Source organism: Erpetoichthys calabaricus, chromosome 5, assembly GCF_900747795.2.
Source record: "Erpetoichthys calabaricus chromosome 5, fErpCal1.3, whole genome shotgun sequence".
NCBI classification, from domain to species: domain Eukaryota; kingdom Metazoa; phylum Chordata; class Cladistia; order Polypteriformes; family Polypteridae; genus Erpetoichthys; species Erpetoichthys calabaricus.
The window spans coordinates 98001850-98015298 of NC_041398.2; positions in this window are offsets into that span (position 1 = coordinate 98001850).

Here is a 13449-nt window from a genome sequence, read left to right on the forward strand (position 1 = left end):
TTTTGTAAACAATATATTTGTTTAAGAGTTTTTGGTAATGACTAGTGTGGTATAGGGCCGGCAGTGTATCCTGGCCAATACCCCCACACCGCCAGATGGAGCCCTCCTTGCAACATGGAGGTGCCCCAATTCCAGCAGGGCATCATGGACCTTGGAATTTTAATTCACAGCCCTGCTGGATACCATGGGGGCTGCCAGGGGACACTGCAAGGAGGCTCAGGGATTTATAGTTTCCATATAACCCGGAAGTACGTCCCAGTCATGGGGACAGAGGAAATGACGTACTTCCAGGTTGAAGAAAAGAAGACAATTTCATCTGACCCAGAAATGAAGGACAGAAGCATTTCCGGGTCAAAAGATATAAAAGGACTGTGGGAAACCCCAGCAAGAGAGCTGAGTTGGGAGGAAGAGTGACTGAGCTGATGGGAGTGGAGGATTGTGTATTGTATTGATTTATTGATTGTTAATTGAGTATTGTGGAGTGGAGGGTGCTTTGTGCACATTTTGTGATAATAAATTTAATATTTGGAATTTTATCTGGTGTCTGACGAGTGGTCTGAGGGTTTAAGGGGACGACAGTGCCCCCTATCTGTCACACTAGATTTTTTTAAACTTTATTTCACCCAGTTGGATCAAGACAAGCCCTGTGTCAATGAAACTGCCAGATGGGTAAAAGAACTAAAAAATGAAGTTTTCTTTAATGTAAGTTTATATGGCCTTAGTTTTGGAGCCAGAAATGGTGTAATATTGAACTTTGTGCAAAACAGTACCTGACATCAGTTCACTGGAAAAATTCCATGTCTTGCAAAGGTTGCAAAGAGACCATTTTCTTCTTCTTATTAATATTTTTAATATCTTTTAAAAGATAGGTAGTGCAGAAATAATTAATCTAAAGCCCTGCAACTGGCTTAACATAAAAAAAAAATCAGACAGCTCATAACAGGTCATAGTTATATTGAGTTGATGGTCTATTCAGTCAGTTAATGTCATTATGTGAATTGATAAAGCTAGGAGTGACTGAGAAAATAGCATCTTTGTTCAGCATGGAGCACTTTTTACCATTTTTGTTTCTCATTCAGTGTCCTGCTGGGATAGGAGTCAGCTACTGTATCTTGCAATATTCACTAATTACCTTCTACAGATCACACACATTCACATAAATAAAAAAAAAACTTGAACATTATGGGGAAAAAATTGCTTAATTTGACTTTGAACGCTGATCTTCTTCTTCTTTCGGCTGCTCCCATTAGCGGTTGCCACAGCGGATCATCTTCTTCAATATCTTTCTATCCTCTCATCTTGTTCTGTTACACCCATCACCTGTATGTCCTCTCTCACCACATCCATAAACCTTCGCTTAGGCCTTCCTCTTTTCCTCTTCCCTGGCAGCTCTATCATTAGCATCCTTCTCCCAATATACCCAGCATCTCTCCTCTGCACATGTCCAAACCATGGCAATCTCGCCTCTCTGACTTTGTCTCCCAACCGTCCAACTTGAACTGACCCTCTAATGCAGGGGTCCCCAACCCCCGGTCCGCGGCCCACTACCGGGCCGCAGCCGTCTGACAGCCGGGCCGCGAGAGAACTGCTGGCAATGGAGACTCACTCAGACTTTTCAGAACGCTTGGCGGGCGGGGCTTTGCAGCGGCGCAGAGAGAGGAGAGAGACCAAGGTGAGAGAGTATTACAACAAAGTATTTTTATGGTCCCAACAGTTTCCCCATATGACACGAGTCTATAGAAATCGCGTTACTACGAAGTACATTCAGCAGATGCTTTCATTACAACGAAGTAGCTTTGAAATGCTTGAACGAATCATCCACAGAGCAGTTAGATCTGTGGTCGCAGCTCAGTTGTGCACGTTTGCACAACGATCCCCAAACAGAAACATTGTAAAAAAAATCTCTTTCTTCGAACTTTCCTCATACTGTTTTTTTTTTTTTGCTGTTTTTGTTTTCTGTGGTTTTCAGTGATACCTTTTGCTTATTGCTTGTCAACATTTGAAAAACATCCATTGGAATTTAACTCATTGTCACCCTCCTATAGAAACGGCAGACATGAAAAAAAGATAGCAGTGTTAATATTCGTGATGTGCAATCTGTAGGAATGGCAAATGCAAAGCATATGTCTTTGTTATATGCAAAAAAGAAGAAAAATCTTGGGTTGCAAACGTATGTGAACTGCTTAATAACTTAATAATAATAGAAATGTTATGTAAATCGTGTATAAAACTGACCCCCCCCCCCCCCCCAACCGGTCCGTGGAAAAATTTGCATCTAATAATGTGGTCCTTGCTGTCAAAAAGGTTGGGGATCACTGCTCTAATGTACTCATTTCTAATCCTATCCATCCTCGTCCCGCCCAATGCAAATCTTAGCATCTTTAATGCCGATCTACTTTCTTTAAATACATAGCTGTCAAGGCACAGGAAGGTGACACAACATCAGAACAAGTCTCTGGTCCTAGAGTGACTTAGGTAGGTTTCTTATTTCTTGGAGAATTCTAAGCTCTTCAGCTTTGATCAGGTGACTTGGTTTAAAGTATGGAAGTTTCAATGAATTCCAACAAAAGAGCACTTAAGTGTTGTTGCCTGGGATTTATAGCCAACCCAGTGAAAAGCACAGCATGTTAGCTTTTCTTTTGTCTTCTTGCTTACAAGAATTTGTAACTTTACTTCTGGATGCAGAAGGCCATCAACTTACAGCTTAAGATATTATTTTTACATGGTGTGTGCATTAAGTAATATGTTTTTACTTATACAAACTAAAATATTTTTAATGCGTGTATAAATGCAAGGTAAGTATTTGTGTAAAAGTGCAAATATAGCAGAAAAGTCACATATATGTCTGCATTACCATTTAAAGCATAAATCACAATAAGGCAGATTATTTATTACCACACACTACTTGCTTTATCTAGCTAGTGGAACACCTGTCTGGGGCCAGAAGCTTACTTTGCCCTAGATAAACACAGTTTATCATCTAAAAAATTGCCAGGACTTGAAACCTGAGAGAACTGTGCAGCACCTGATTCAATAAAAGCCTTCATACTCACCTGCATGTTCTGATGTTTCCTGCCAACCTTGTAAGACATTAAAGTAATGAACTGTAAATCTAATTGTCCCAGTAAATATCCATATCTTAAAAAGCTGATTGGAGACAACAGCATTTATGTGGTTTCTGGCACAAATTTCAGAATATACTATGCCATACCAAAAAATGTATAAGCTCTCAAAATTCCTTTTCCTTTACTTTAAGAAACCCACAGCTAATTTACCCTCCTACCGATAGTTCTCTGCTGTTCTGTTCAGTGAAGAAGAATGAAACAAACAGTTATTCATTATTTTTCATTTATTCATTTCTCCTTTTTAGTACTAACTACATTATGTCTTCCAGCATCATTGCTAAGTTGCGAGTGGTTAATTAATTTTTAAAGCATCTGATAGGCCCTCCCTAATAAGTGAAATCAAAGCAACCTCATTCTAGCCTACATGTCCTGAAAGTCTACTGTAACTTCCAATACCCAGTCAATTAGATACTCTGATTAAGCTTTAATATTTAATATTTCTGCTGGCTGTAAGAAATAATTGTTAGTGTTACTAAGATGGCCACTCTTGAGTACTGTCACAACCCCCTCAAGTTCTTACACTTTTAGTACAGATACAATAAAAGCTCTTTGAGACCTATCCGAGTGTGACATTCATCAGTGTTTTTTATGATGAATGTGATAAGCATGTATTATCACTGGTTATTTTATTGAATATGCCAGAAGAGACAGCTGCTATAAAAGAAAGAAAGAAAGAAAGAAAGAAAGAAAGAAAGAAAGAAAGAAAGAAAGAAAGAAAGAAAGAAAGAAAGAAAGAAAGAAAGAAAGAAAGAAAGAAAGAAAGGTGCAAAAAATGATTTTGCTTTAAGGGCAAAAACTCTTTTTTGTTTGCTATGAACATTAACCACATACAGTCAAGGCCGAAATTATCGGCACCCCTGGAATTTTCCTAGAAAATGCACCATTTCTCCTAGAAAACTGTTGCAATTACAAATGTTTTGGTATACACATGTTTATTTCTTTTATGTGCATTGGAACAACACAAAAAAACAGAGAAAAAAAGCCAAATTTGACATCATTTCACACACAACTCAAAAACTGGGCTGGACAAAATTATTGGCACCCTGAAATTAATATTTGGTTGCACGCCCTTTGGAAAAAATAACTGAAATCAAGCACTTCCTATAACCATCAACAAGCTTGTTACACCTCTCAACTGGAATTTCTGACCACTCTTCTTTTGCAAACTGCTCAAGGTCTCTCAGATTTGAAGGGCGCCTTCTCCGAACAGCAATTTTGAGATCTCTCCATAAGTGCTCATTCGAATTTAGATCCGGACTCATTGCTGGTCACTTCAGAACTCTCCAGCGCTTTGTCTTCAACCATTTCTGGGTGCTTTTAGAGGTATGTTTGGGGTCATTGTCCTGCTGGAACACCCATGACCTCTGACGCAGACCCATCTTTCTGACACTGGGCCCTACATTGTGCCCCAATATCTTTTGGTAGTCTTCAGATTTCATGATGCCTTGCACAAGATCAAGGCATCCAGTGCCAGAGGCAGCAAAACATCCCCAAAACATCTTAGAACCCCTACCATGTTTGACTGTAGGTACTGTGTTCTTTTCTTCGTAGGCCTCATTCCGTTTTTTGTAAACAGTAGAATGATGAGCTTTACCAAAATGCTACCTTGGTCTCATCTGTCCACAAGACGTTCGCCCAGAAGGATTTTGACTTCCTCAAGTACATTTTGGCAAACTCCAGTCTGGCTTTTTATGTTTCTGTGTCAGCAGTGGGGTCCTCCTGGCTCTCCTGCCATAGCGTTTCATTTCGTTCAGATGTCGATGGATAGTTCAAGTCTGCAGAACAGATTGAATATGTTTTGAAGTTGATTGGGGCTGTTTACCCACCATTCAGACTATCCTTTGTTGCAGTCTTTTATCAGTTTTTCTCTTCCGTCAACGTCCAGGGAGATTGGCTACTGTGCCATGTGTTGCGAACTTCTTGATTATGTTGTGCACAGTGGACAAAGGAACATGAAGATCTCTGGAGATGGACTTGTAGCCTTGAGATTGTTGATATTTTTCCACAATTCTTGTTCTCAAGTCCTCAGACAATTCTCTGCTCTTCTTTCTGTTCTCCATGCTTAGTGTGGCACACTCAGACACACAACAGAAAGGTTGAGTCAACTTTTCTCCATTTTAACTGGCTTCAGGTGTGATTGCTATATTGCCAGCACCTGTTTCTTGCCACAGGTGAGTTCAAACGAGCATCATACAGTATGCTTGAAATAAAACGATTTACCCACAATTTTGAAAGATGCCAATAATTTTGTCCAACCTATTTTTGGAGTTCTGTGTGACAAGATGTCAGATTTGGCTTTTTTTCTCTGTTTTTTGTGTTGTTCCAATTCACATAAAGGAAATAAACATGTGTATACCAAAACATTTGTAATTGCAACAATTTCCTGGGAGAAATGGTGCATTTTCTGGGAAAATTCCAGGGTGCCGATAATTTTGGCCATGACTGTAGATAATTGTTTAAATTATCTTGATAAGCTTGTGATTTTTTAGTACATTAATCTAAGTTAACAATTAAGACAGCCAATAAACTCCTTGAATTCTAAATTAAATGTAAATATTACTGAAGACCACATTCATTTTTTGCATTATGCTGGAAACAAAATATGTTTTTAAATATATCCTTCCATTTTATTTTCTGGTGATTTTAAATTATTCAGTTGTTCATTTATTAAATGTTGTAAACAACAGAATTAATAATTAAAATGATGAACTAATTTTATTTCTAGAGCATCTTTAATGTCCAAAGATATCCTGGGAAACTTGTCACTGAATATTTAATATAACGTAAGTCGGAAATTCCATTTTGTAAACAATTAATCACAAGAGAAAATTTTGTCCTACTAGAAACAATAAACAAATTAAAAGTGGAACTTAGTGCTTGGTCATTTACATATGATGTGTGTCATTTCTTTTTCTTTTTCAGTTCCCTTAGTTCAAAAAACACCTTTAGTCTCACCACACATTTCTGTTCATGTAAACCTTAAGCTTGATTTTCAGAAAGAGCTTAGCCTATCCTAGTCTATCCATCAATCAATCAATCAATATTATATATATATATATATATATATATATATATATATATATATATATACTGTGAAAGATGCCCCGGACACAGACAGACACTGAGACAGCCAGATGTCCAAACCACACACGTTTTATTCCTCAACACAATACCACAGTGCACAATTGGCCACAATGCTCACAGTCCTTTTGTTTCTTCTGCTGCCTCTACTTCACTCCTTGCAGGCTCCATCCTCTTCCACCCGACTCCAGCTCCCCCAGTGGAGTGAGGTGGCCCCTTTTATGGCACACCCGGATGTGCTCCAGGTGCTCCTTGATGATCTTCCGGCAGTGCTTCCTGGTGTGGCGGAAGTGCTACCCTTGCACCCGGAAGCACTCCGGGTGTATCTGGGTCCTGTTCCGGCAGCATTTCTTGGTGTGGCAGAAGTACTGCAGTCCATGGCTTGGGAACCATTCAGGCACCCCCTGGTGGCGGCCACGGACCCCAACAGGGATGAGCTTCCCAGCTCTGTATCCGTGGCCCTGATGGAATCCAGGGGGGCTGCCCTCTTACGTTCAGGGGAATATATTGCCCCTCTCCTGGTCCTTCCTTATTCCAGGCATCCCAGTGGGGCAAGGTACCCAGTCATTTGCCACAATATATATTGTAGAAAGGCGCTATATTGGTGCCCAACCCGGCACAGAGAGACAAGGAGGCACACGTGAAAATAAAACAAAGATTTATTTTTTTTCTTCAGCGGGGGCTACCTCTTCCCTCAGCCCTAGCACAGTCCCACAAAGCACCAAACAAAAACACCAAAATGAAAAGCACACGACTCTTCACCACCACTTCTCCTCCCAGCAAGCATTGTCATCCTCCTCCTCCCGACTCTGGCTCCTGGAGTGATGGCTACAGGCTCCTTTTATAGCCCACCCGGAAGTGCTTCAGGTGGTAATTAACCTAATTCAGGCAGCACTTCGGTGTGGCTGCATTCCAGACCACACGGGCTCGTTAAGCCGTGCAGCTCCTCCCCTTGGTGGCCACTTAGCCCAACAGGGCTGAGCTCTGAAGTCCGTTGCCTCTGGCCCCGATGTAACCCAGGAGGGCTGCTACCATGCGTTCCGGGTGACATAGTGTACATCTCATGGCTGCTCCCCCAGACCCTGTGTCAAAGGGAAATCCTGGCCGGGCATGGGTCCCAGCCGTCTGCCACTATATTATATATATATATATATATATATATATATATATAAACAGCTCAAAAAATTAAAGGAACACTTTGAAAACATATCAGATCTCAGTGGGAAAAAAAAATCATGCTGGATATCTATAAAGATATGGATTGGGTAATGTGTTAGGAATGAAAGGATGCCACATTGTTTGATGGAAATGAAAATTATCAACCTACAGAGGGCTGAATTCAAAGACACCCTGAAAATCTAAGTGAAAAAATGATGTGGCAGGCTAGTCCATTTTGTTGAAATTTCATTGCAGCAAGTCCAAATCGTATTTAGTAGTTTGTATGGCCCCCATGTGTTTGTAAGCATGCCTGACAATGTCGGGGGGAGGGCATGCTCCTGACGAGACGACATATGGTGTCCTGGGGGATCTCCTCCTAGATCTAGACCAAGGCATCACTGAGCTCCTGGACAGTCTGAGGTGCAACCTGGCGGCGTCGGATAGACCCAAACAATTTCCCAGGGGTGTTCTGTTGGATTTAGGTCAGGCGAGCGTGGGGGCCAGTCAATGGTATCAATTCCTTCATCCTGCAGGAACTGCCTGCATACTCTCGCCACTTGAGGCTGGGCATTGTCATGCACCAGGAGGAACCCAGGACCTACTGCACCAGCATAGGGTCTGACAATGGGTCCAAGGATTTTATCCCGATACCTAATGGCAGTCAAAGTGCCGTTGTCTAGCCTGTAGAAGTCTGTGCGTCCCTCCCTGGATATGCCTCCCCAGACCATCACTGACCCACCACCAAACTGGCCATGCTTAACGTTCTCCACAGCTTCTCCAGACCCTTTCACATCTGTCACATGTGCTCTGGGTGAACCTACTCTCATCTGTGAAAAGCACAGGGCACCAGTGGTAGACCTGCCAATTCTGGTATTCTATGGCAAATGTCAATTGAGATCCACGGTGCCGGGCAGTGAGCACAGGGCCCACTAAAGGATGTTGGGATCCTCGGGCCACCCTCATGAAGTCTGTTTCTGATTGTTTGGTCAGAGGCATTCACACCAGTGGCCTGCTGGAGGTCATTTTGTAGGGCTCTGGCAGTGCTCATCCTGTTCCTCCTGCCCAAAGGAGCAGATACTACAAAACTATTGAAAAAACATTCAGAAAAGATGAGGAGGTAAAAATGTCAGTGGCCTCCACCTGTTAAACCATTCTTGTTTTGGGGGTCATCTCATTGTTGTCCCTGTAGTGCACCTGTTGTTAATTTCATTAACACCAAAGCAGCTGAAACTGATTAACAAACCTCTTTGCTACTTAACTGACCAGATCAATATCCCATAGGTTTCATTGACATTATGCTATACTCTGATTAAAAAGTGTTCCTTTAATTTTTTGAGTAGTATATATACAGTGCCCTACATAATGTTTCTGGTTCAACTAAAGTAGAGGTTTGGAAACTCAGCACCTGATGATGTCTATGAATTGCAGACTTCATCCAGACATTGCATGTGAGGGATAGCAAACAAAGTGTCACAGGTGTCTGGTCACACTTATAGGTAATCTAACTTAGACACCATTAAAATATCCGACTACGCCACCCAGTTTTATTAAGAGACTGGGAACTCCTGAAATTTACCAATAATAGCACACAGGTTTCTTTAAATTGGGCGGTGAGTAAACACACAATGAAAGACACAACAGTAATTTCAGAAAAAAGCAACAGTAAGGTCTATTGTACAAGACAATATAAGGTACATTAAAAAGATAAATGAACATAACAGAACCTAAACATATCAGGAATTAATTTCCTTTTTTTAAAAGGAAAATACACAGTCCACACTCTAAAAGTCTGTAAAAACAAGAATTGGAGGATACACCCTTTAGTGGTGCAGAGTCCAAGTTGCTCACTGTGTTACCCCAACACTTAATCGTTCAACTGTCCATGGATGCACTCTGTTCCCCGGACATTCGTTCCCCTACAGACAATTAACAATTAATGAAAACACAAGTTAACAAAATGTATGGTTACCAAATATTAATAAGTACAGATATGCTGATTAGGAACCAATATTTCCAAGCCAGGTAAATACAGGCATCCTCCAAGGCCAGACTTCAAAGCAGTGACTCCCTTGCAAGACAGCAAACCCCATTAATAAGTACAGATATGCTGATTAGAAACCAATATTTCCAAGCCAGGTAAATACAGGCATCCTCCAAGGCCAGACTTCAAAGCAGTGACTCCCTTGCAAGACAGCAAATACCATTAATAAGTACAGACAGCCTTTTAACTTCTCACCCCCCAGTCCCAACAGTGGGTGCCTAATGGAACCACCCAGTGCACAAAAAAATGTAAAAGTGTCCCCCTCTGACAAAAGTACTAAATATGACTGCTTTAATATACCTACCATTGCTGTGCCCCAGACATTACTGTGACCTGAAATGGGGGTACCATGTAAAAAAAGGGTTGTAATTTCTACATGGTGTGACTGAAATGTATGAAAATATTCTAATATTAAAGTCTTCAATGTGCACTTTAATCATGTCTGAATTGTTTGATTTGTAATTTTAAACTATGAAGCAGAGTGTGGTAAATTAAGAAAAAAATGTGTCTTTGTCCCAAATAGAGAAAACTGTATATTATATGTACAGTATATATGTAATATATACTGTGGCGGACAGCCGGGACGCCCCTTCAGTATATGTTCTGTTAGAGCAAGCGTGGGCTACCCAATACCTCCCCTGGGGTGCTAGATGGCAACCCCTCTGGGTTGCAATGTTGCCTCGGACTCCCGCAGGGCTTCATGGGAGTTGGAGTTTGGTGCAGGCCTATTGGGATCAGCAGGCGTCACCAGGGGGTGCTGCAGCAGGAGCTGCTGAGCCCTTATGGGCAGTGTTTTCATCACACCCGGAAGTGCAGCCGGATGTCGGCAATCAAGCACCTGGAGCACTTCTGGGTACCTTATAAAAGGAGCCAGCAGCCAGAGTCAGGAGGAGGGAGACGAAGCTTGCTGGAGAGGAGTGGTGGAGAAAGAAAAAGAGAAAAAGAAATTAATTTGGTGCTGTGTTTGTGGGACTGTGTTGTGCCTGTGGGAATGGGGAAGGCCTTGCCCACAGGCGAAGAAATAGAAATAAAACATTTATTTGTTTTATCAGTGTGCCTCCCGTGTCTGTCTGTGTCGGGTCAGGCGCCTATATAGCACCTTTTGTTACAATATATACACATTGTCACACATGTGTACTTGGGAGTTTACAGGCCTGAATAAGTATGATTATCCGCTGGACCAGGGTTGGTGCTTTCAGCTAACACTTTCTCTCCCTCCTCCTCTGCACATCTACATGAAGGAAATCTCGCCTGATGACCTCATGCCCTGTCCTGGCTCTCCTGGCCTCACTTCCTGACTTGTTCTGCTAAAAGCATTAACACAATAGACAACAATAAAGTCTGGAAAATGTTCTTTTCAGGTGCTAAAACAATCTTTGACATCATCAACATATACAACATTCTAGGCATTGTGAGGCTTAAGCAGTTTGTCCACGAAATGGACCTGTGTAGTCCAAGGGGAAATAAATGATAGTGGCAATGTCCACTACTGAAGGCAGTTCCCTCCTTCACAGCTTCTGTTAAAGAAATTTTTCAATTCCTTTCGTAATCTCAATTGTTGTTAGGAAATGGGCTTTCCCTAGTCACTCTGGAATGGGGAGGACATTCTGAAATCATTGCAGAACCTCTGCATACTGTCTTGCTTAGGTAAAAGGATAACTGACCTGCACCCAGAGTCAATGTAAATATAATCTGAAATCATTCAGGGATTTGCGTCCATAATATCCTTTACTTTTTCCTGATCCTTTTGTAATAGTTCCATTTCTAATGAGTATAAATAACTCCCAAAATGTAGTTTAAAGTGTTGAGGACATTGTCCCAGTGATACAGTGTTTACATCTAAGTCTAAATCCAGTAAAACCCATATTGTTAGAATATTAAATTACCGGTAATATGTTGTGTTCTTCACTCTTTTATTTTGCTGAAGTATCAAATAATGCACTAATCAATTCCTCTCACTTAATATGGACCTTACCAGAAGTTAGAATGAGAGGTGGAAATCATAACCATTACCTTCGCCCAAGGTTAATATTTGCGAATAATCGTTTAGTGAATTCATACCCTGCCCTGTGATCTTTTTAGTGTATTTTTAGGTCACAATTTTTCTAATTGCTGACTGAGTGACATACTCCAAGATATTAACTCTTTCTATTCTTTCTATACCATTCCTAGGAGACCTTTGTGATAGTCTCGCCTATAAGAACTTAAAAAACAGAAATCTCTTAAATACATGAGACATTTTTCTCCATGCAAATATAAGATACGGTAGAATTAGATCACAATCCTTTCAGTCTGTTTCTGGTAATTTTTCTACCTTGTGTTTTAAGGTTGGATTCACATGTTCAGCCAACCTTCTGCACTGTGCTTGATAACACTACACAACAATTTTTTTCAAAACTTTGCCTCAAGAAACACTAATATAATTATACACTGCTTGTATTAGGTAGGAATTTGGAGAAATGTGAAATTAACTTTTATTGAATATAGCATGGTTAACGGTCTAATGATGCTGACACATTGCATTATTTTAAATTAGCTAAAATTGTTTTGCTGATTTTCATTTGTACTCAGCATTAGATGTGTCTTGCCTCACATTCAACAATTGTTGGAGGGCACTGATGGATTCCATTTTCCGTGATATCGCTTTTCCATAGTTGCACTTTTCCTGGTGAAGCCTTTCTCCATGCTTGTAATTGACTGAACAAATTGTGATGCATGGAAATATTTACATTGTGTAAAGTGACATTCTTATGAATATTTTCCCATCTCAGACTAGGCATTTTATAATCTTTGATTATAAAAAATTATAATTTGATTAATTTGGTTATTAGGAAAAGCTGGGCACATAGTGAATGACAAGTATTAGCTCCCATGAATTATCTACTGTGACAAGAACGACACAAACATAATAAAGGTTTGGGGCAGCCACCCGTATAATGTCATTTGGCTACAACAAGGTACTTTAAAGATTAGAGAGTTGTTCACTTGACTGAATCCAAAACAGCACTGTTGAAGAAAAACAAAATGGCGGCTTTAAAGGCCAGTGTAGGAAGTGACATCAACATAGACGGGACCGGAAGTGACGTCATCAGAGGCGTTGGACCTGGAATGAATGTCGTCAGAAGTGCTGGAAATGGAAGTGACGTCATCAGAGGCGCCGGAACCCTGTGGGATATCCCGAGAATGGTCTGCCAGGGATCGAAAGAGACAGTTAGTGCACCCTGCCGCCCCCGATCAGATGTGGAATTGCCATTATTCAAGCCCTTTAGTTGATTCCTATTCGCACGTGTGTGACACTACATAGCTAGGAAATTAAGAAATTAGTTACAGCAAGACCAGGGTGTCCCCCAGAGTGTCACATGTATAGATTTACACTCAGTGAACATATATAAAAATAAAATGTGCCAGGGTGGGGTACATCCCCCTTGCAGATTTAAGAAAGCAGTCACTTGTGCATTACTTTAAGGGTGGGGGGGGGGGGGGGGGGGGGTGATGTAATGCATGAGTAACTGTGTACGTGTGTTGCATGAAAGAGTACAAGATACTATTAAAACAGAATAATGATGAAATTATTTTTTTCCTCACATATGTCAAGGCTTCTTGGCAACTGGGGCCCCAAAGTGTACATCTACAGGTAAGTCACCCTGATGGTAGATCTTCCCATGAGTTACAGAAAGACAACTGTGCTTCAGATATAATTCTATTGACGTGTACCTCTTGTCAACATCACTTTCTGTATGGGGATATCTGGGTCTTTTCATACACTCTATGAGAATAATGTTTACAACAGCAACAGTAGATCTAATATAACTTAACAATTGCAATTATTTTTTAATACGCTTATATGAGAATATACTGTGCTCTGTCTTTTTAAATCAAGGGGAGTGTATAATGGCATGTTGTTAATTGAGAGAGGATGAGACATTAGCTATTGGCACATCACCTTTAACTGGTAATCAAATCACCAGCAAACTGAGCTAAAATACAAAGCCAAAACAGGACTAGCTGCAAATTAGTTAAACATGGGACTAATCTTGTACTGCT